We start from the raw sequence: 25,308 nt of genomic DNA, 5'->3' as shown, positions 1-25,308 counted from the left end.
AGCTATCTGCAAACATCCCACAGAATCAGCAAAAGGTTCATTGGGACCTTGCTCTATTTTTGTGAAGACTTTACCTTCTTTCCCTGGGAGGGAGCCCCAAGATTTTATTGCAGCAGTAGCAACTTGCTCATATACGGTTATGGGATAATCAATCTGTGCTGAATTCTCTGCAGATTTACCTTCACCTGCTAGTTGGTCAAAGGTGATTTGTATATTAATTCCTGTTTGCCTATTGCATTGGGCTTGAATCCTACATAATTCATGATACTCTGAAAGCCACAACAAGTTTTGTCCAGGTTCTAAACATATCCTTGCTATGGATTTCCATTCACTAGGGGTTAGGATTTCATAAGCCAGATTATCTAGTAACATCTTAACATAAGACGATGTAGCCCCATAAAGGGTGGAACCCTTTTTTCAAATCCCTAATTTTTTCCAGATCAAAAGGAGTGTATCTTCTCCTTTTTTGACCTGAAGAGTCAAGCTCTTCAATCACAAGGTATGCATTTATTTTTTAATTAGATATATCCTGTCCTTCATTTTTTGCTTTAACCAATGCTTTTTGTAATCTTGTAATAGACTGCTTCATAGGTGCTGCTGATTGTGTCATTGCCTCTCCCCGTCCTCCTTCTCCCTCCACCCATGAAGGGTTAATTGAGGGAAGTAGGTCAAGGGATGGGAAATGCTCCTACTGTGAACTGCCATACTCAGAATTGTACTTAACTCCATTCTTATCTGATTCTTCATTCTTTTCACCTAGTTTATTTAGATCCTCCTTCTCCTGCTCTTTCTTCTTTTTCCTTATTCTAACACTTAAATAATTTCTTAAAACCAGTTGTATTAAATCATATGTTTTAAGTGTGTCTTTGGAAATTGAGTCAGGCCCATTTTCATTATAGAATTGATATAGTTGCTCTCTTACTAATTTCCACTCATTTGGATCCAATTCTTTTTCCTTAGAGAACCAAGGAGATGTGTATTGTACAATTTCTAAAAGTTAAGTGATTTGCTCCCAAATTATAATTAAATCTTGGCTTTTCATAAGTCTGACAATGCTTTCTACACATATTCCTTGAATTGGAAAAGAAGGCTGTTTTCTAAACATCCATCCCATTTTAGCTGAAGCACTAGTTTAGCCCTTTAACAAAGTTTCATTGTTTGTTTTTATACTCACCCTAATTTCTGGATCAAGGAGACTTCTCCCCTGGAATCAGGATCAGAGGCTTTTCCACTGAAATCAGGATCGTATCTGCCCCACGTTGGGTGCCAAAATGTAGTATTCTTCTCTAAAATATATTCTCCCCTGGGAACAGGTTTTTTTTGGGGCTTCTGGAGGCAGCCTTCCTTTCAGTTCAGTGTAATCACCCCAAATGCAGCCAGGAGTTAAAGTCCAAATCTTTTATTGTCTCCTTCAAATTCTTGTCTCCTTCACTTGGGGCTCGACTAGTTTTTCTGGACACCTTCTGTAGTTTTGGTTCCAAGAGCTTAAGCTGCCTTCTCTGGCTTGTGAATCTGATCATCTGAATCCTGACTGAGGTTCCGAGAGCTTCTAGTGGGCTTGTCTTCTAGTGGGCTTGTCCTTTAATGGGCTTGTCTTCCCTGGCCCTGAGACCTCCTCCCTATATATTCCATACTAAGTATATGCCGATCATTATATCACTAGGAAACCATTATTTGTTACAGGATTAAATCAATTTTAAACTAGAGTTAACCATTGTCTCCTCAATTCAACTTAGTACCTTGTTTCAAGTTCTGGTCCAAAACATCTTCTTGTAAGATCAGATCAATCATACGGAACCAGGCTAAATTAGATAATTATTGTCTCTATCAATTCCATTGACTCAGTACCTTGTAAGAATTCTAAAACTCTCCCACAAAGAGAAAGCAAATAGCAGACTGAATTAAAAGCCAGAATCTTACAATGTGTTGTTTACAAGAAACACATTTAAAGCAGAGTGATACATACAGACTAAAGGAAAAAGGCTAGAACAGAATTTATTATACTTCAGGTTAAGTTAAAAAAAAAAAAGCAGGGATAATGATCCTGATCTCAATCAATAAAAGCAAAAATAGATCTAATTAAAAGAGATAAGGAAGGATACTATATCTTGCTAAAAGGTACCATAGATAATGAAGCAATATCATATATATATATATATGCACCAAGTGGTATAGCATGCAAATTCTTAAAGGAAAAGTTAAAAGAGCTGCAAGAAGAAATAGACAGCAAAACTCTACTACTGGGAGATCTCAACCATGCTCCCTCAGAACTAGATAAATTGAACCACAAAATAAATAAGAAAGAAGTTAAGGAGATAAACATAATTTTAGAAAAGTTAGGTATGATAGATATTTGGGGAAAAAATTGAATAGAGAGAGAAAGAAATATACTTTTTTCTCAGTGATTCATGGAACCTGTACAATTGGCCATGTATTAGAGCATAAAAACCTCAAAATAAAATGCAGAAAGGCAGAAATAGCAAAATCATTTTTTTCAAATTATGATGCAGTAAAAATCACATGCAATAAAAGGCCAGGGGAAAATAGACCAAAAATTATTTGAAAACTAAATAATCTAATCCTAAAGAATGAATAGGTGAAACAACAACTCATAGAAACAATAACTTCATCCAAGAGAATGACAATAATGAGACAACATAGCAAAATTTGCGGGATACAGCTGAAGTAATAATTAGGGGAAATTTTATATCTCTAAAGGCTTACCTACATAATATAGAGAAAGAGAAGATTGATGAATTGCGTTTACAACTATGAAAGTTAGAAAAATGACAAATTAAAAACCCTTAATTAAATACCACATTTGAAATTCTGAAAATAAAAGGGGAGTTTAATAAAATTGAAAGTAAGAAAACTATTGAATTAATAAATAAAATTAAGCATTGGTTTTTTGAAAAAAACCAACAAAATAGATAAAGCTTTAGTTAATTTGATTAGAAAGGAAAGAAGAAAATCAAAATTGTTAGTCTTAAAAATGAAAAGGGAGAACTTTCCACCAATGAGAAGAAAATTAGAGCAATAATTAGGAATTATTTTGCCCCCAAAAATATGTCTCTAAATTTGTCAATCTAGATGAATGGAGGAATAGCTATAAAAATATAAATTTCCCAGGCTAACAGAAGAGGAAATAAGTTATTTAAATAGTCCCATTTTAGAAAAAAAAAAGTAAAACAACCTATTAATCAACTCCCTAAGAAAAATTCTTCAGGCCCATATGGATTTACATTTGAATTCTACCAAACATTTAAAGAACAATGAATTCTAATACTACATAAAATATAGAAATAATAAATAAAATATACTATATAAAATATGAAAAATAGGGAAAGAAGGACTCCTATCAAATTACTTTTATGACACAGATATGGTGAGGATACCTAAAACAAGTAGTATGAAACCATAGAAAGGAAATTATAGACCAATTTCCCTAATGAATATTGATGCAAAAATCTTTTTTAATAGCTTTTTATTTACAAGTTATATGCATGGGTAATTTTACAGCATTGACAATTGTCAACGCTTTTGTTCCAATTTTTTCCCTCCTTGCCTCCACCCCCTCCCCTACATGGCAGGATGACCAATACATGTTAAGTATATTAAAGTATAAATTAAATACAAAATAAGTATACATGACCAAACCGTTATTTTGCTGTACAAAAAGAATTGGGCTCTGAAATATTGTACAATTAGCCTGTGAAGGAAATCAAAAATGCAGGGAGGCAAAAATAGAGGGATTGGGAATTCAATGCAATGGTTCTTAGTTATCTCCCAGAGTTCTTTTGCTGGGTGTAGCTGGTTCAGTTCATTACTGCTCCATTAGAACTGATTTGGTCCATCTCATTGTTGAAGATGGCCAGGTCCATCAGAATTGATCATCATATAGTATTGTTGTTGAAGTATATAATGATCTCCTGGTCCTGCTCATTTCACTCAGCATCAGTTCATGTAAGTCTCTCCAGGCTTTTCTGAAATCATCCTGCTGGTCATTTCTTGCCAAACAATAATATTCCATATTATTCATATACCACAATTTATTCAGCCAGTCTCCAATTGATGGACATCTACTCAGTTTCCAGTTTCTGGCCACTACAAAGAGGGCTGCCACAAACATTCTTGCACATACAGGTCCCTTTCCCTTCTTTAATATCTCTTTGGGATATAAGCCAAGTAGTAACACTGCTGGGTCAAAGTGTATGCACAGTTTGATAACTTTTGAGCATAGTTTCAAATTGCTCTCCAGAATGGCTGGATGTATTCACAATTCCACCAACAATGTATTAGTGTCCCTGTTTTCTCACATTCCCTCCAACATTCCTCATTATTTTTCCCTGTCATTCTAGCCAGTCTGACAGGTGTGTAGTGGTATCTCAGAGTTGTCTTTAATTTGTAATTTTCTGATTAAAAATGACTTGGAGCATCTTTTCATATGCCTAGATATAGTTTCAATTTCTTTGTCTGAGAATTGTCTGTTCATATCCTTTGACCATTTATCAGTTGGAGAATGGCTTGATTTTTTTATAAATTAGAGTCAATTCTCTATATATTTTGGATATGAGGCCTTTATCAGAATCTTTGACTATAAAAATGTTTTCCCAGTTTGTTGCTTCCCTTCTAATCTTGTCTGCATTAGTTTTGTTTGTACAAAAACTTTTTAATTTGATATAATTTGTGATCAGTAATCATCTCTAGTTCTTTGGTCATAAATTCCTTCCTCTTCCACAGGTCTGAGAGGTAAACTATCCTGTGTTCCTCTAATTTATTTATAATCTCATTCTTTATGCCTAGGTCATGAACTCATTTTGACTTTATCTTGGTGTACAGTGTTAAGTGTGGGTCGATGCATTGTTTCTGCCATACTAATTTCCAATTTTCCCAGCAATTTTTGTCAAACAGTGAGTTCTTATACCAAAAACTGGGGTCTTTGGGTTTGTCAAACACTATAGTATTAAGGTTATTGACTATTTTGTCCTTTGAACCTAACCTATTCCACTGATCAACTAATCTATTTCTTAGCCAATACCAAATGGTTTTGGTAACCACTGCTTTATAATATAATTTTAGATCTGGTACAGCTAGGCCATCTTCATTTGATTTTTTTTTCATTAATTCCCTTGAGATTCTTGACCTTTTGTTTTTCCATATGAACTTTGTTGTTATTTTTTCTAGGTCATTAAAATAGTTTTTTGAGGAGTCTCATTGGTATTGCGCTAAACAAATAGATTAATTTAGGTAGTATTCTCATATTTATTATATTTGCTCATCCTATCCAAGAGCATTTAATATTTTTCAATTGGTGAGATCAGACTTAATTTGTGTGGAAAGTGTTTTGTAGTTTTGCTTATAAAGTTTCTGATTTTCCCTTGGCAGATAGATTCCTAAGTATTTTATATTATCAGGAGTTGCTTTAAATGGAATTTCTCTTTGTAACTTTGTTGGACTGATGCAAAAATCTTAAATAAAATATTAGCAAAGAGATTACAGAAAGTCATCCCAAGGAAAATACACTATGAGCAAGTAGGATTTATACCAGGAATGCAGTGCTGGTTCAATATTAGGAAAACTAGCAGCATAATTGACTATATCAATTATCAACCTGTCAAAATCATATGATTATGTCAATAGATGCAGAAAACACATTTGTTAAAATCCAACACCCATTCTTGTTACAAACACTAGAAAGTATAGAAATAAATAGATGTTGCCTTAAAATGTTCAGTAGCACCATTTTAAAACCATCAGCAAGCATGAGATGTAATGGGGACAAACTAGAATCATTCCCAGTAAGACCAGGGGTTAAACAAGGTTGCTCGTTATCATCATTACTATTCAGTGTGATATTAGAAATGTTAGCTTTAGAAATAAGAGAAGAAAAATAACTTATTAGAAATAGAGTAGGTAATGAGGAAACCAAATTTTCACTTGTTACAGTGATAGAAAAACTTAGAAAATTAACTAAAAAAATCTAATATAAAAAATTCATAACTTTAGCTAAGTTTCAGTATATAACATAAATCCACATAAATCCACATTTTTTATATATTACCAACAAAGCAACAAGAGACACAAAGAGAAATTCCATTTAAAATAGCTATTAAAACCATAAAATATTTGGAAGTATATATGTCAAGGCAAAGTCAGGGACTATATGAACACAATTACAAAATATTTTCCACACAAATAAAGCCAGATCTAAACAACTGGAAAAATATCAAGTGCTGCTGGGTAGGTCCAGCCAATACAATAAAAATGGCAATACTACCTAAATCGATCTATTTATTTAGTGCCATACCAATCAAACTCCCAAGAAATTATTTTACAGATCTAGAAAAAATAATAACAAAGTTCATCTAGAAGAACAAAAGGTGTAGAATTTTAAGGGAATTAATGGAAAAAAAATTCTAATGAATGTGGCCTGGATGTGCAAAACTTAAAACTATATTATAAAACACCAATCATCAAAACCATTTGTTACTATCTAAGAAATGGAGTAGTCAATAAGTGGAATAGGCTAGCTACACAGGACAAAATAATCAATGACAATAGCAAATTAGTGTTGGACAAACCTAAAGACCTCAGCTTTTGAAATAAAAACTCCCTATTTGACAAAAACTGCTAGGGAAAATTAGAAATTAGCATGGCAGAATCTAGGTATTGACCCACAATTAACACCATATACCATGATAAGGTTGAAATGGGTTCATGATTTAGACATAAAGAATAATGTCATAAGGAAATTAGAAGAACATAGGATAGTTTACTTTTCAGATCTGTGGAGAAAGAAGGAATTTGTGACCAAAGAATAACTGGAGTACATTACTGAACACAAAATAATTTTGATTATATTAAATTAAAAAGGTTTTGTACAAACAAAACTAATGCAGACAAGATTAAAAGGCAAGCAATAAATTGGGAAAACATTTTTACAATTAAGGGTTCTGATAAAGGTTTCATTTCTAAAATTTATAGAGAATTGACAAATTTATAATAATTAAAACCACTATGCAATTGATAAATAGTCATTGGACATGAACAGATAATTTTCATATGAATAAATTAAAACCATTTCTAGTCATATGAAAAGTTGCTCTAAATCACTATTGATCTGAGAAATGCAAATTAAGACAACTCTGAGATACTACTGCATGCCTGTCAGATTGCCTAAGATGACAGGAAAGGGTAACGATGAATGTTGAAGGGGATGCTGGAAAACTGGGACGCTAATACATTGTTGATGGAATTGTAAATGAATCTAGTCATTGTGGAGAACAATTTGGAACTTAGCTCAAAAGGTTATCAACCTGTGCATAGTCTTTGATCCAGCAATATTTCTACTGGGTTTATAATCCCAAAGAGATCTTAAAGGAGGTAAAGGGACCTACATGCGCAAAAATATTTGTGGCAGCCCTTTTTTTGTAGAGGCAAGAACCTAGAAACTGAGTGGATGCCCATCAGTTGGAGAATGATTGAATAAGTTAATGGCATATGAATATATGGAATATTATTGATCTGTAAGAAATGTTCAGCAGGATGATTTTAGAGGAGGCTCAAGAGACTTTCATAAACTGATGCTAAGTGACATTAGCAGAACCAATAAATTATTATATATGCCAACAATAAGATAACACAATTATCATTTTTGATGGACCTCTTTCCTACAATGAGATGATTCAGGCCACTTCCAATGATCTTTTGATGAAGAGAGCCATCTTCACCTGGAGAAAGGACTGCAGGAATTATTTGTGTGCCACAATGTAGAATTTTCCCTCTTTTTGTTGTTGTTTGCTCGCATTTTGTCTTCTTTATCATTTTTTTCCTTTCTAATCTGATTTTTCTTGTGCAACAAGATAATTGTATAAATATGTATACATAGATTGGACTTAACATATATTGGATTACTAGCCATTTAGGGGAGGAGGGGGGAAGGAAGGGAAATTTTGAACACAAGGTTTTGCATAGGTTAATGTTGAAAAATTATCCATGCATATGTTTTGAAAATAGAAAGCTTTAATAATTTTTTTAAGTTTGTCACATCTTTTAGAATAAGCAATGTCTCTATTCCTTATAGAGAAAAATGTTCCTCATATAAAGAATGCTTATAAGAGTAGGGCATCTCCCATCAAATTACCATATATTTATTTGAAATTTATTTTGGTATTTTAAAATTTCCTCTTGTAGAACATAAACTCCTTGAGGGAAGGGGATTTTTCACTGTTTTCTTTAATTTCTTTAATTAAAATAAATGTGTATATATATATATATATATATATATATATATATAAAGATTTCTTTTTTGGTTTTGTCCTGTTTTGCCAAAAAGCAAAGCCATCTGCAAAACATCTTCAAAATAAAATTCTTTCAGAGTATTCAGTTAGTTCGGGGGCCCTAACATTCTGACATGGGATAAAATGGTCTATTCATCCAATGCTCCAGAGAGTATGTTCATCTATATTTATCCTTTAACTTAGGTTTTTATAGATTATTACTGATTAAAAGTCCTCCCCTACTTTTGGTGGAATAGGATCTACATCCACATTTTATACCAATCATTTTGGAGTCTCCTCTAACAACCAGCTGAGGAGCAAAGAAAATCTGAATAATCAAGACATTGCAAAAGCTAGAAGTATCTTATTTTGGACTACTTCAAAGATCAGTTGTTCTTACCCATAATAATAAGTTCAAATGATCTAGCCTAAATCTGATATTAGTAGTTACGCTATTCCATTATGCATGACATTTAACTGTTCATAGAAAGGAAACTGTGCTGCAGTCCATTAGTTGTTTTCTACTGAATGTAAGCCTGCAGATTATTGGTGCTGTTTAAGCTGTTGTGTTTGCATACTTATGATGCTACTGTTACATTCATTATAAATATGAATATAATGTAAGAATGAGGATCAATATAATAGCTATCTAATTTAGTCTCTGTATTTGTGGTTATAATTAATATTCTGCAAATACATTAATGTATTTGCCTTATATAGCCTATTTGACAATGAGTATAGAATTTTTAAAAATGTATAGATAGATAAAAATAGATAAATCCCCATTCCCCTGGCTATTTGCTCTACATGAGAAGTACAAAATTCAAAATGCATTAGCAAATACAACCCAAATTACTCTGGCTCTCTTTCATTAGCCAACAATAGCTCAGAGTGAATGTAAATAACAACTGTTTCTGCTTTGACAAGAAACTCTGAGGGTCTTCCTTTTCCAGATTGATTTGTAGGTTCACACAAGATTTTTATATTGCATGTATGCTAGCCTAATGATAGTGGGAGCTGTCTAATACTAAGATAGTAATGATAAACAGTGACTTTTTAAATTTGTGAGCAGAAAGTCGAATGGCAGCAAGCCTCATTACTTCACATACAAATGGGAATTCTTAGCTATGAAGTGAGTTGTCACTGAGAAATTCAATGACCATGTATATGGATTGAAGATGTATGCCTGAATCACTTGAAACCCACTGACATAGGGTCAGGTTTTATGATGTTTTTCTAAATGTGTTTAGCAGCATTAGGCACCTATGAATTTATCAAACACTGCTCACCATGGAATAAAGACACTGCTATAGTCTGAAAGGTCACATGACACATTATGACATTATCTAGCAAGGTTGAAGATACCTAGGGAACTAGATTCTAAGCAAGTGTTAATATAGCTGAAACCCTGAGACTTCTCAGACAACAGCCTTTTAAATTTTCCATTCAACTAAATTTTTGTGGTCTGTTGTTTATGGAGGACTTATGGTGAAATCATATGACAGGTAAGACATTGAGAAGTGATGCAAGCTAAGGAAAGAAATTGTTGTACCAAACAATGTAAATTGCAGTCCAATAAAGGTATATAAATGTAGAGATATAGACAGAAATTAGAGCTATGTAATAAAATACTGTACTCGGCTATCACTGATCTTATACTTGGCAATAGGAAGCAATTCGTTTTCATCAAAACCTCAGAAATTTTCATCAGTTTCTCCAAGTCTTTTCAATATTTTACCAGATACATTGATATCATAGACTATATTGTTCCATGGTCATGGAAACTTTACATGATTCCTTTGAAAGTGTGAATCAATAGAGGATCACAAGCACATAAGAAACGGGCTCCAACCAATTGCAGAAGTCAACAAGGAATGTGAGACTACTGCTTGTTGTGTTAAAAAAAAAAAGGACTATATGTTCATATTTAAAGAATATAAGTCACATAAAACCCTTGTGTATATTGGATTTATATCTCTGGAAAGAAATGGAAATAATATAAATCATATATTGGTTGTGACTAACCATTTTAAAAAGTATTTGTAGGAACGAGGAAACTTCTACAGTAGACAAAGTATTCTATTTCCCATTGTATGAGATTTGTTTTGCCAGCATTCATTTGGATTAAGACAGGGATTTTTAAAGAGTATTATTGAAGAATATGTTACTTTTAACTGAAAATTTGATTAGATTAGAAGATTAGTAAAACATTTTACTATCATATTAGGAACAGGTAGCTTCCATTGGCAGACTGTCACAGGAATCATTTACCTCTACAAAATTTTAGTTTCTTCAATCTTTTAAAATTATTCCAGCATAGTCCATCTGGTTTTATGCATTGTCTACATGACATTTTGGTATAATCAATCCAAACTACTTCCACCTGTTAGAAATATGGCATGTGGGCAACTCTCAGCAAATCTTAATATTGTAATTCCTTTGCTTCCAATAGTTCTAAGTTTATTGGTAAGAAATTTAACATACTTTAATTTTATAGCTGGAGAAAAGGAAAAAGAAAAACTATGATAACTCTCTTCTTTTGGTTTCTTCCATTACATGCTAGATATTGGCTGAGAAATGCTGGTCACAAGAAGAGGTTATGGACAAATAAATGTATAAAGAAAACAAAAAATGCACTTAAGAGAAAAATGTTTTGCAATAAAGCACAAAGTAAGCTACTTATAAAATTACATTCTTTCTGGAAGAGGTAAAAGTAGTGTGCAACAAATTCATTCCACAAATAACTTGATTATACAAGCCTTACAGTATAATCCTGATATAGAACACATTGACTTTTAATATATGTTCACATTTATTGAATTTATCTCATTGGGCAGATCTTTTAATAATAGGGATAAGTAAGACCAAAATGGTATTGATTATTTTTTGTAAAAGTAGTTTAAGATAGCAACCCAAAGTAACAAAATAAATCAAATTGATCAACAGCAACAGTGGAAGCAGTAGCAGCAGCAGCAAAAACAAAATTAGGAATAATGAAAGGAGAAGAAAAACCTCAATGGAACAAATCTATGTCATTTCTACTAAAAGTGTATAAATCTATCAGGAATGATGTTTTATGATATATACTTTACTTGCTGGTTGGATGAGAGTCTATTTAATGGTACCTTGAAATGAATGACTATGAAGAGACCATAGGCATTGGGCTGAAAGAAAATCTGAAATAAGTTGACCACCTAACTACAAATTTACCTTTGTTTATAGAAACAAGATATGTTACCAAAATTCCTTTTCAAAGCATTTAACAAGGAATCAGTTTTAACATGAAATTTTGGTCTGCATGAAACACATGAGTTATTAGTTTGATGGAAAACATGCTGCGTTTTGCTCAGAAGAGCATATGAAACAAAAGTTGTCATGATGTACAAGTTTATGGAGTTTTAATGCAATTTTTTAATATTTGTGGGACAATAAGATATCAGACTGATAGAAGGTTTTTCTGCATTTTGTTAAATAAAACTAGAAATTTGTCTATTTCTAGAATCATAATTAGGTGGTGCACTGGGACATGGGACTTGGAAATGGGAAGGTAGCTTCATGGGTTCAGATCCAGCCTCAGATACTTATGAATTGTATGATCCTGGGCAAGTCTTTTAATGATTTCCCTCAGTTCCTTATCTGTAAAATGGGCTGGAGAAGAAAATAGCACTAGAATGCCTTTATTAAGAAAATTATGAAAAGGTAACAAATTTACATACAAATGAACAAACTAGTAACCTCAAAAATTGGTGGGAACCTTAGAAAATTATTCCCTATAAGCACTACAACTTAATAAAGTTGAATTAGTTGAAGTTCCAAATAAGTAGATAGAAATTCACAACAGCAGATCCTAAGCAAAAGATATCACCATTTGTTTGAAGACCATCTGAACATAATAGTTTATAAACAAAACTTTCAAAGGGAAAAGGGTGGGAAGCAGATAGAAGAGAATGAGCATTTATAACTTGCCTACTATGTGACATGTATTATGCTGAATGTTTTACAAATATTATCTCATTTGAGCCTCATAGTAATCCTAGGAGGTAAAGGTTATCATTATCCACATTTTACAGATAAGGAAACTGAGACAAAACTATATGACCTGCCAAGAGTTATAGACCCTTCCTGACTCCAGGAGTAGTGTTGCAGTCCCTGAGCCCCAGAAAACTAGGTTAAATAGAAATGACTGAATCTATGGACAGCAACTTTCCATTCTAGAGTTTCAGCTATAAAGACTCCTCATTACAGATATACTTCAAATATACAGATATATCCTGATTACCTAGGGATATTTACTAATTCAGTTTTAGGAATGTAGGTTTAAAGTTTTGATAAGGACTAAATCAGATTGTTCCATCAGCTAATTTAGATATAGGACAGATAAATCAGCAAATCACAACTGAAGAATCTTTTTTTTTAAACTGATGACCAGAACAAAGTACATTATAGAAGAGATGAAAAATGTCTTCTTTCATCTGTTTTGCTACTAATTTTCCCAAAACATATGCATAGTTTTCCATACAAAAAGAGAACACATTCGTGGGAGGGTATAACCCAGATTCATTTGTGAATTGTGATATGTTTTATTATTTATACATTTGCTATAATAATAATTATTTGTGTTATTCATTTTCACTTTATTGTTAAAGAAATGATTATGTTTAAAACCTAAAAGTATCATTATTGTGAAAGGGTGATTTATGGAAACAAAATGCATTGGTGGGGATTTGAGTTAAAGTGTAACAAAATTATATTCCCCTAACCCCTAAAACCCTTAGAGAATTTTCTGTGTAACTGAATAATGGTGGTCCTTCTCTAGAAACCTAAGCCCAAGTGGTAAAACAGGTCAAAGAAAAAAATTAGTTAACTCAAAGAGTGAAAAATGAGAGTTGTGAATCTCTACAATGTGGATGGCCAGTCCACACAGGTTTTATAGAACAAATATGTATTATTACTGTGTATTCTGTGACTGAGGACAACTATTACTGAATATATAAATGAATTAAAAGTAATTAAAAGAGAATATAAGACATGCACAGATTTAATAATTGGAAAATAACTAGAGGCAATGAAAATATTTTGCATAGAAAAAAGAGAATCAAGATTTTTCTTACAAAGGGATTTGCACACATAAAAGCACAAATAATTAGTCCTTATAACACATATTTATTTCTCTGATTTTATGATTTCCCTTTTGCTTTGCAAAAATCCCTGTTACTTTTGACTCAATATGAAAATTGGTCTATCATTCATTTTTAAATTCAATGAAACCAGATATTCAAGTTTATAAAAATTGCTAATTTTGTTAAGTTTGTTAAGAAAGTGAAGAAGAGTTCATTGTTGTGTAATAATTAGCAGCGATAACAGTATTTTACTTTTCAAATTTTATTTTGAAATGTTTTTTATAAGTAATACTTTTGTTAAATTGGATTTTGAAGGTTATTATAACATATAATAAAAATAAATAAAATTTAATTAATAGGACAATGAATTTCTTGGTTGTCTTGTATTTAATGACTATTTGAAACCTGATTTCTTTAATTTTGAGTTGTGTTGCAATTGGAATAAGAGGTTTCCATGTTCATTTTTTACTTATTTTCAATATTTACATAGGAATTGTTGCTATTAAAAGCTGAAACAACTAGATGGGAACCCAAAGTGTAATACTGGAATGAGCATATGTAGATAAACTAGAATGATATGATACTTAGAACTTCCAAAATGATTTTAAAGGAAATACTGTTAAACTCTCAGTTTAAGGCAAAAAGAAAATCTAATCATGAAGAAAAGGTTCAGATTACACATTCTTAATCTGTTAAATACAGGCTTTTAGCTGTTAAATGCCCTATTACTCTAAAAAGTAAATAGCAAAGTACTTTATTCTCTATTTGAAAAATACAAGCATTTCAGATCTCTAATCTTAAGGGTATTAAACAATGACCTAATTTTTAAATTAAGTTCTGTAATTCAGGAAATTCTTAAAAAGTGATTCAAGGTTTTTTTTTTTTTTTTTAAGATTTTATCAGTATATTAGGATGCTTTTCTTTATTTATTTTGTCAATGTTTAGAGATTATTTCTATTACCTATAAAGGTCAGAAAAACCTCCAAAGAATTAATAGAAAACACTTCCCAGATGGCTATCTCTGGGATAAATTAGCTAGTCCTTTACTTCTATTATGCTTTTTCAATGTTCCATAGACATTTAAGTATCCAATTCAACAAAGAGATTAGCCTCCATTCAAACTGAACAAAAATCCAAGTTGGATCATCTCTTGTAAAAGGCAAAGAAAATGTTGATCTCAGAATAGTGAAGCTAGAAGGGACCTTAAAACTGCCTTGTTCAAGTCTTTAAGACTGACATAAAGATTCATGGATGTGAAAGGACTTGCTCAGTTTTCATAGTGACAGGCTTAGGGCTAAACTCTAGTTCTATTAACTCCTAGTCCAGACTGCCTCCATTATACCCTTTAGCTTTCTTGGACAGTGGTGATAGAATGACATGGCTTTCATATTTCAGTGAGCTTTCAAGAGACGTTTTTTTATTTGTTTGCTTGCTTGATTCTTCCTTATATTATCATATATTAATTTTATGAAACTTGGCAAAACTCTGTGGAGATGATACTGAAACTCATGATTCATGTATTTTTCTCTTGACCACTTCAAATTATAAATCTTTAGAAAAGACAAAGATAGCTACACATGTATAGATAATTGAAGTATGTATCACAGTATTAGAACTGGAAAAGAAAAAATCAATTTGGAAAATAATGAGTTCCTAGACTTTTTGAAGAAAGATCAAGTATGAGAAAGAGACAGAGGCAGAGAGATATGGACAGACACAGAGAGGCAGATAGACAGAGATAGACAAGAAGAGACACAGAGACAGAAAGAGAAAGTATTTAAGTGCTTTGTTATTTGCCAGGCACTGAAGACAGTACTTATCTATTAAATATGGGACTTAAAAAACATAAAATTGAAATAAAAAGGAGGCAGGGATGGAAAATGGCTTAGAAATGATGTGGAAGTTTGGTTCCAGGCAAGATAAAGTCATATCTAGTCTATGAAGGCATAAGGTGCTTCCAAGGGTGCTTTTAAGACCAAGGAAGATGTGGATTAATGATGACTAAGGGGTTTAGAAATGATCAGGAAGTGGTTTGAACCTTCAAATATTTACTAATTAATATTGATCTTCTAGATTTTCAGAAATTTCACTAATATGCAAGAATTTTCATAGCATCTCTTTCTGATTCTATGTAAGACTTTGTGTTTGGCTATAATTGCATGTGGAAAGACAAGGAATGCAGTTTAGCAAGTGCAAAAGACAATGATTTTGGTCCCTATGCTCAACATTTTATATGTTCTTCCTATATTCCATTCTTTTACATGGAAGAATAAAATAGACTTGGGGTTTGAAAGCAGAGAAACCACAAAATCAGAGCTTAAGGCTTTGGGCAAATCATCATTGTCTAATGTAAGTAAGCCTTTAGAAATAATGATGTAGACTGTTCATCAGAAGCTAGAAGTCACGAAGACTTCAAGACCTGTGGTTAGAAATTTAATTATAGATTAAGCTTAAAGTCTTAGTTAGCTGAGGGAATACTGGCATTATTCTAAAGAGCATGGTGCCTGTGACTGAAAATCTTCTTCTAAGGAGACGGAAGCTTCCTAGAGTCAAAAATCTGAGGTACCAAACAAAGGATACTAATAAGAGAAAGTTTTCCTGATCTTAGGTTTCATATCATTTTCAATAGAAATGTAAGCAGGGGCCATCTAGGTGGTGTAGTGGATAGAGCACTAACCTTGAAGTCAGGAGGACTTGAGTTCAAATCTGATCTCAGACACTTAATACTTCCTATCTGTGTGACCCTGAGCAAGTCACTTAACCCCAATGGTCTCAGGGGGAAGGGGAGACAAATGTAAGCAGGAAGAAAATAGATGGAATTTAAGTTTTCTACTCCTTAAAAGATGAGATAGCCAAGGATTTCTTTTAAGCTAGGCATTGGAGCTAGAAGAATTTGAACATTCAGCTGAGCAATATTTGGTGGAGATCATATATTCAGAAGAAATTATGTATCTGGCAAGGCAAAGATCATTAAATCTCTTATTTTGAGTTAATTATCCCTTTAGTTGAAGACATTTAAAAAAATGTTCATTTTAATTGCAGGTCATGTGTTTTGATTTTAGGGGATACAGATCCTCCAGAAAACTGTAAAAGTAGAGTATTTATTCATTGCGGACCCTATACAGCCACACAGACATGTTCCTCAGACATTGGCAATGATATGAAAAATATCATTTTTGTTAAATTTTATTAAAGATGAATTTTAGAAGAATATCAGATTCATTGTTGAAAGCTCACTAAATTATGCTTTATTTATGCTTTTCCTTTTTCAATAGAACAAAACAAAATCAAGCAGAATTGAAAAGTGTGGTGCACTACAGAGGAAGAGATGCAGCATCAAAGAAAGGTTACCTGAGTCTCATAAACATCTCTTGTCAACAATTATGACCCTTTTTTGTGATCTCGGTGCTATGATCTCTGTTTAATGGATGCACTTGACAGTAGTAATCCTTTACAAGTACTTTAAAAGCAGACATAAGTAAAACACTCCAGACCACATCCATGGTTAATAATTAATGTTTATTCATTATTGGCAAGCATTGATTATAGGCTTAAAAGGAAGTTCCTTGCAATATTGATCTTGGGTGTTTTTGACTTGCTGTGTAGACAACTCAAAGCAACACACACTTAATGGAAGTCTGTCACAGTGCTTAAAAAATTAAGTAGTCATTAAAGGCAAATGGTGCCGAGGTAGTCCTTGACAGTTATTAAGAAAGACATGGAGTGTCCTTGAAGAAATTTAAAAATAAAATTGATTTTAAGATGTTACTTGCCCTCTCTACTTTTTAACTCTAATAATTATGATCAGATAATTTTGTTTCTGAGATTGAGATTTCAACATCTTCTCTAAGTTCTTCTGCGTTGAACTTTGTGAGATACGCTCTTTTACAAAAATGGATTTTTTAAAATCCTGATTTGTTTTTACCATTTTAAGGGAATTGTAGTTTAGAAAGTCTTTTAACTGTTGCTTGTTGACAACTCACTCATAAGTTTGAGTCTCAGAGTTTTGTAGGGTATTTTTTTTGGTTGTTGTTTTGTTTTAAGCACTGGGAGATAAAAGTAACTTGTTTATGATGATATTTCTGATATGTATCAGAAGAAGGAATTGGAAGCAGTCTTTAGGATAATAAGGTTAAGACTGATATTTTTTTTGGACAATACTTCTCAAAAACTGGATTATATAATTGAATTACTTGAATAACTTTGCCCCCATGTAAAGTAGCACAAATTATTGTACTCATTCTACCTTTTGCAAATAACAATAAAACTACCAATAATAATAATTCTATAGCATGCTTATGAGTTGCTTCAAAGGTTATAATTCACTGAGATTGAAGTAGTATCACCAACAGTTATTGTTTGACATGAACAGGAACATTTACTATGGGCAAATAATGAAAGATATTGAAGAGAAAAGAGGGAAAATGAGTAGTGATGCAAACACTCTGTATTTGAGAAACAGCGTGTATCTACTTCTTCAGATTATTTTCTTGAACATGTGTTGAGCTACAGAGGATAGCCTCAAAACTCAAACTCCTTTTCTCTGACTTGAGATTCTACCATTTTTCTGCCAGAACAAGGTGAAAATGTCTCAAATTAGATTATAACAAAATATTCAAGGAAGTTTTATTTTATTATTAAAAATACATCTGTTCCATGGACTATAATAGAAATGTAAATGAACAAGAATATACAGAATGAATCCTTAGTTAATTACAAAGAAATTGTGAATATATTTTTTGACTTAAAATAGTATGTGTCATGGTGGATATAATATATACTTTTAACTCAAAAAAATTGAGTTCATATCCTGCCTCTGTCACTGACTTGCTGTTTGACCCTAAGCATATCATTTAACCTCATTCAATCTCTGTTTTCGCATATATAAAAGGGAATAATACTAGTATTTAATATGATTGTTATAAAATAAAATTATATGATTTATTATAAATTTCTTTGCAAAATTTAAATGTCTATATAAATTATTGGGTATATGTGTATGTTACACAATTCAATGAATGAAGCATTTCACACCTGTCATCTTCCACCTCTCTAATAAAAGGAGAGAAGAATATTTTCACAATTATTTTCCAGGGCCAAGCTTCATGATTACAATAACATGTAATTCCATATATTTAGGGAAGGCAAGGGAAGGGGTGGAAAACATTTATAAAGCTCCTACTATGTGTCAGGGATTATGGTGAATGCTTTACAAATAAATTGTTTTATTTAATCTCCTTTAATCCACCCTTGTGTACATTGTTTTATTGGCTCTGTTTACTTCTCTCTCTGTCGGGTCATGTAAGTTTTGCAAGTTTTCCTCTTAAATTTCTCATATTTACTGCTGTTATTTATGGTATAGTCATGTGCTATTCTTTTTATATATCAACAATCATAAGTTATTCCCCATCTAAGTGGCAAATGTTTTGCTTCTAATTCCCTAGAAACTCACAAATGTTCCTATGAATCTCTTGATCTTGCTAGGTTCAAATTCAAATTCAAATTCAAAAGGTATGGGCATTTTACTTGTATTTTCATTTTTAAAAGCATAACTTTAAATTGCTTTCAAGAATGATTAGGCCAATTTTCATGTCCACCAACATTGACTATTTTTCTCTTTGAAGTAATATAAAATAACTTTTTTCTAATTTTTTTTTTAGAATAATTTGCTGTAAATATTTAACAGAACTCACCTTACATCTCTCTGGAATAAAGTTCTTTTTCTTCCTTTGGTAATGTTTTTAATTGTTTATTTAATTGCATTGTTCTGTGATTGGGTTGCTTAAGAACTTTTTCCATAGCCTAGTAAGTAGGGCATGTTTTATTTTTCTAGGTAATCATCCATTTCTTTTAAATTCTAGTTTTTGTTAACATATCATTGCATATAGCAATTCAGATTCAGATCATTCTTTGTGTGTTTTCTACTTGTATTTTTTTCCCTAAAAAAATTGATAATGGGGGAAGGGCAGAGCCAAGATGGCAGAGAGAAGCATCTTTATCTGAGCTCTCCCTGATATTCCTTAGATCAACATCAAATCAAGCTTCTGAACTTATTTTGGAGTAACAGAACACACAAATATTTGGAGTGTAACAAATTTCCAACAGAAGATATTTTACAGGACTTCAAAAAAGTTTTTTTTCAATTGGGCACAAGAGGGAGGCAGCTGAACGCAGGCACAGCACAGAGAGACCCAGGGTAGTGTGGGTCCCAGACTCTGAGAAATATAACAGAAGAAATCTACAGCAGTGTTGACTATTCTGTCTGGCTGCAAGCCAGTAGATCAGTATCTGTGAGACATCCAATAAAAATGCAAAAGGCAAATTGTGAGCCCCTGAACTCCAGAATAATGCACAGGATCTGGCCATGCCTACCTAGCACCAGAAGTCAGTCAACACCAACTCAGTGCAGCCACTGTTGCCTGTAGAGGAAGCTTTGCCCTAGAAGCAGACCTCAACTTTTTAAAATATGAGCAAAAAGCAAAAAGAACTCTGGTCATATATAGTTTTTAAGGAGAAAGAGAAAAACAGACCTAAAACCCCGAGGACACAAAAAGCAGATCATTTCCAGATGAAACCCCAAAGAGTTATATGATTGGCTCCCCTCTGAAAAGACTCTCTTGGAAGAATTATAAAAGGACCTTAAAAGAGAGTTAGAAGAAAAACGGTGAAAGGAAATGAGAACATTGTAGGAGAATTTGGAAAAGGAAACACAGAAATTAACTGAAGAAAATTCCTTACAAAATAGATTTAGCGAAATGGAAAAAAAAAACTCTTTGAAAAACAAAATTTGTGAAATGGAAAAAAAATCCATTGAACAAAGCATCACATTTAAAAATTCAATTGGCCAAATACAAAAAAAGCTAAAAAAGGTAACAAAAAAAATTCACTAAAAATCATAGTTTAACAAATGGAAATTAAGGACTCAACAAGAGATCAGGAATCAGTCAAACAAAGCTATAAAATGTTTTCTTTTTTTTTTTTAAATAGAAGAAAATGTAAAATACCTCATTGAGAAAACAACTGACCAAGAAAATAGATTTAGGAGAGACAATCTAAGAATAATTGGACTTCTTGAAATCCATGATTAAAAAAAGAACATAAACATTATCTTTCAGAAAATCATCAAAGAAAAGCACCCTGATGTCCTAGAACAAGATGGTAAAATAACCATTGAAAGAATTTACTGATCACCTCCTCAAAAATACCCCAAAATAAAAACTACAAGGAATATTGTACCTAAATTTCAGAATTGTAAAATTAAGGAGAAAATATTGTAAGCACTCAGAAAGAAACAATTCAAATATTGAGGAGCCACAAACAGGATAACCCAGGATCTAGAGGCTTCCATTTTAAAAGATCAGAGGTCTTGGAATCTGATATTTCTTCTTCTTATTATTATTATTATAGCTTTTCACTGACAAAACTTATGCATGGGCAGTTTTTCAACATTGACCCTTGCAAAAACTTCTGTTCCAACTTTTTCCCTCCTTCCCTCCACCTCCTCCCCTAGATGACAGGTAATCCCATACATGTTAAATGTTAATGTATATGTTAAACAAATATATGTATACATATTTATACAGTTATCTTGTTGCACAAGAAAAATCATATTTAGAAAGAAGGTATCCTGTGAAGAAAAACAAAAATGCCAGCAAACAATAACAGAAAAAGTATAAATGCTATGTTGTGTTCCACACTCATTTCCCAGTGTTCTTTCGCTGCATGTAGTTGGTTCTGTTCATTACTGATCAAGTGGAACTGATTTGGATCCTCTCATTGTTGAAGATAGCCAATTCCATTTGAATTGATCCTCATGTAGTATTGTTGTTGAAGTGTATAATGATCTCCTGGTTCTTCAAATTTCACTTAGCAACAGTTCATGTAAGACTCTCCAAGCCTCTCTGTATTTATGCTTCTGGGCATTTCTTAAAGAAAAATAACATTCCATAACATTCATACACCATAATTTACTCAGCCATTTTTAAATTGATGGGCATCCTTTCAAATTCCACTTTCTAGCCACTATGAAAAGTGCTGCCACAAACATTTTTGCACATACAAGTCCCTTTCCTTCTTTAAGATCTCTTTGCGATATAAGCCCAGTAGTAACCCTGCTGGATCAAAGGGTATGCACAGTTTAATAACTTTTTGTGTATAGTTCCAAATTGTTCTCCAGATTCATTCACAACACCACCAATAATGCATCAATGTCCCAGTTTTCCCACATCCCCTCCAACATTCTGCATTATCTTTTCCTGTCATCTTAGCCAATTTGACAAGTGGATAGTGTTATCTCAGAGTTGTCTTAATTTACATTTCTCTGATCAATAATGATTTGGAACACCTTTTCTTATGAGTAGAAATAGTTTCAATTTCTTCATCTGAAAACTGTATGTTCATATCCTTTGACCATTTATCAATTGGAGAATGGCTTGATTTCTTATAAATTAGAGTCAATTCTCTCTATATTTTGGAAATGAGGCCTTTATCAGAACATTTAACTGTAAACATGTTTTCCCATTTTGTTGCTACCCTTCTAATCTTGTCTCTGTTAGTTTTGTTTGTACAAAAGCTTTTTGACTTGATATAATCAAAAATTCTATTTTGTGATCAATGATGATCAATGATGATTTCTTCTTTGGTCAAAAATTCCTTCTTCCTCCACATGTCTGAGAGGTAAACTATCCTATGTTCCTCTGACTTATTTATAACCTCATTCCTTATGCCTAAATCATGAGCCCATTTTGATCTTATCTTGGTGTACAGTGTTAAATGTAGGTCAATGCCTAATTTCTGCCATACACATTTCCAATTTTCCCAGCAGTTTTTGCCAAATAGTGAATTCTTTTCCCAAAAGGTGGGTCTTTGGGTTCATCAAATATTAGATTGCTTTAGTTATTGATAATTTTGTCCTGTGAACTTAACCTAATCTACTGATCAACTACTCTGTTTCTTAGCCGATACTAAATGATTTTGATCACCACTGCTTTATAATATAGTTTTAGATCAGGTAGTGCTAGGCCACCTTCATTTGATTTTTTTAATTAGTTCCCTTGAAATTCTTGACCTTTTGTTCTTCCAGATGAATTTTATTGCTATTTTTTCTAGGTCATTAAAATAGTTTCTTGGGAGTCTGATTGGTATAGCACTAAATAAATAGGTTAGTTTAGGTAGTATTGTGATTTTTATTATGAAATCTGATATTTCTAAAGGAACCTGGATGGAAAAAGAATCAAGAATCAACTATCCATCTAAATTGAGCATTATTTTTCAGGGAAGAAGATGGACATTCAATGATACAGGTGCATTTCATTTATTTCTTATAAGAAGACCAGAGCTAAACAGAAATTTTGAAATCTAAACATAAAACTCTAGAGAAGAATTTAAAAAAAGTAAAAAGGAAAGACTTCTTCAGAATTATATCTCTGTTATGGATATGCTTAGAAGATGCAAGTATAATTTGATTTTATTGTGATAATATAAAAAAAAACTAGAAGTGAAAAGATGATTATACTGGGAAAAGAGGGAAATGGAAGCAAAATGAGGTAAAATACATCTCATGAAGAGATATTTACAATTAAGGGAAAGAAGGAAGGAGGATGAACATTTTGTGAATCTTGCTTTCATCATATTTGGCTCAAAGAGAGAATACCAGATATATTTGGCTTCACAGAGAAATTTGTGTTACCTTATAAGGAAGTGGGGGGAGAAAGGGAAAAAGGAGGCTAATAGAAGAAAAAAAAAAACAGAAATAGTAGGGCAAAAGTATAAGAAAAGGGGATTGGCTATGAAGAGGGAGGGGTTGGTCAGATGCAAAATACTGGGGAGGAAGAAAAGGGGAAAAGAAAAGAAAAAGCAAAACTTGGGGAAAATAAATTGGTGCAAAATACACAGTTATTTTAACTAGGAATGTGAATAGGAACCTATGGCCTGTATTAGGTCATAAACACCTGAAAATCAAATGCAGAAAGGCAGTAATAGTAAATGCATTTTTTCAGATCATGATGCAATTAGAATTATATGAAATGAAGAATAAGAGAATAGACCTAAAATTAATTGGAAACTAAAAAAATCTTTTCCTAAAGAATGAGTGGGTCAAAGAACAAATAATAAACACAATTGATAATTTCATCCAAGAGAATGAAAATAATGAGACAACATACCAAAATTTATGGGATACAGCTGAAGCCATTCTTAGGGGAAGTTTTATATTTCTAGATGTTTACTTGCATAAAATAGAGAAAGAGAAGGTCAATGAATTGGACATACAATTTAAAAAGCTAGAAAAAGAACAAATTAAAAACCTCCAGTTACATATCAAATTTGAAATTCTGAAAATTAAAAGGAAGATGAAGAAAATTGAAATTAAAAAAATTATTGAACTTATAAACAAAACTAAGACATGGTTTTATAAAAAAAAATAGATAAACCTTTAGTTAATTTCATCAGAAGAAGTAAAAAAGAAAATCAAATTAAGATAAAAAATGGAAAGGGTGAACTTTCCACCAGTGAAGAAGAAATTGGAGTAATAATTAGGAGCTATTTTGCCCAACTGTATGATAATAAATATTATTATCTAAGTGAAATGGATGAATATTTACAAAAATGTAGATTGCCTAGATTAACAGAGGAGGAAATAAATTACTTACCTATTCCCATTTTAGAAAAATAAATTGAACAAATTATTAATCAAATTTCTAAGAAAAAAACTCCAGGGCAATATACATTAACATATAAATTCTACCAAACATTTAAAGAACAATTTATGCCAATATTATACAAACTATTTTTAAAAAACAGGGAAAGAAGGAATCCTACCAAATTCTTTTTATGACACAGACATACTGCTGATAACTAAACTAGGTAGGGTCAAAACAATGAAAGAAAATTATAGAACAATTTCTCTAATTAATATTGATGCAAAAAAACTTTAATCAAATATTATGAAAGAAATTATAGCAAGTCATCTCTAGGATAATACACCATGACCAAGTACTACCAATCATACTGGTAAACCATACATAGACCAAATCATGCCAGTAATGCAGGACTGGTTCAATATTAGGAAAACTATTAGCATAATTGACTATATCAATCAATAGAAATCATATGAATGTCTCAATAGATGCAGAAAAAGTATTTGACAAAATCCAGCACTGATTCCTATAAAAATACTAGAGAATATAGGAATAGATGGAGTTTTCCTTAAAATGATTAGTAGCACCTATTTCAAACCATCAGCAAACATCATATGAAATGGGTAAAAACTAGAAGGATTCTCAGTAAGATCAATGCTGAAACAACGTTGCCTACTATCACCATTAGTATTCATTATTATATTAGAAATGTTAGTTTTAGCAATAAGAGAACAGAAAGAAATTAAAGGAAAATTAGAGTAGGAAATGAGAAAACCATATCTCTCTTTGCAGATGATATGATGATAAACAGAAAATCCTAGAGAGTTAACTAAAATCTTAATAGAAAACAATTCACAACTTTAGCAAAGTTGCAGGATATAAAATGAATCCACATAAATCATCAACATTTTTGCAATTTACCAACAAAGTCCAGATACAGAGATACAGAGAAATTCCACTTAAAATAACTGTAGACTGTATAAAATATATGGGAGTCTACTTGCCAAGGCAAAGTTAGGAACTATATGAACACAATTACAAAACATTTTTATTCTGAATCAAATAAAGTCAGACCTAATTAATTGGAAAGATATCAAGTGCTCATGGGTTAGGCTGAACTATTATACTAAAAATGACAATATTACCTAAATTAATGTACTTATTCAATCCTATACCAGTCAAACTCCAAAGAAATTAGTTCACAGAGGTAGAGAAAAAAATAACAAAATCCATTTGGAAGAACTAAAGATTAAAGAATCTCAAGGGAATTAA

The 25,308-nt window shown here is 32.1% G+C and overlaps 1 long non-coding RNA gene across 1 annotated transcript; it reads left to right on the top strand.

Moving 5' to 3' along the window:
• The first annotated feature begins 9,683 nt into the window (after nucleotides 1-9,683).
• On the top strand, nucleotides 9,684-17,155 carry LOC116419361. The gene is made up of 3 exons (XR_004229649.1): nucleotides 9,684-9,784; nucleotides 10,843-10,949; nucleotides 16,675-17,155. It is a non-coding gene; the product is annotated as an uncharacterized LOC116419361 (long non-coding RNA).
• The last annotated feature ends 8,153 nt before the right edge of the window (nucleotides 17,156-25,308 follow it).

The sequence above is a fragment of the Sarcophilus harrisii genome, chromosome 5, assembly GCF_902635505.1.
Source record: "Sarcophilus harrisii chromosome 5, mSarHar1.11, whole genome shotgun sequence".
NCBI classification, from domain to species: domain Eukaryota; kingdom Metazoa; phylum Chordata; class Mammalia; order Dasyuromorphia; family Dasyuridae; genus Sarcophilus; species Sarcophilus harrisii.
This window is presented reverse-complemented; position numbering and strand designations above follow the sequence as displayed.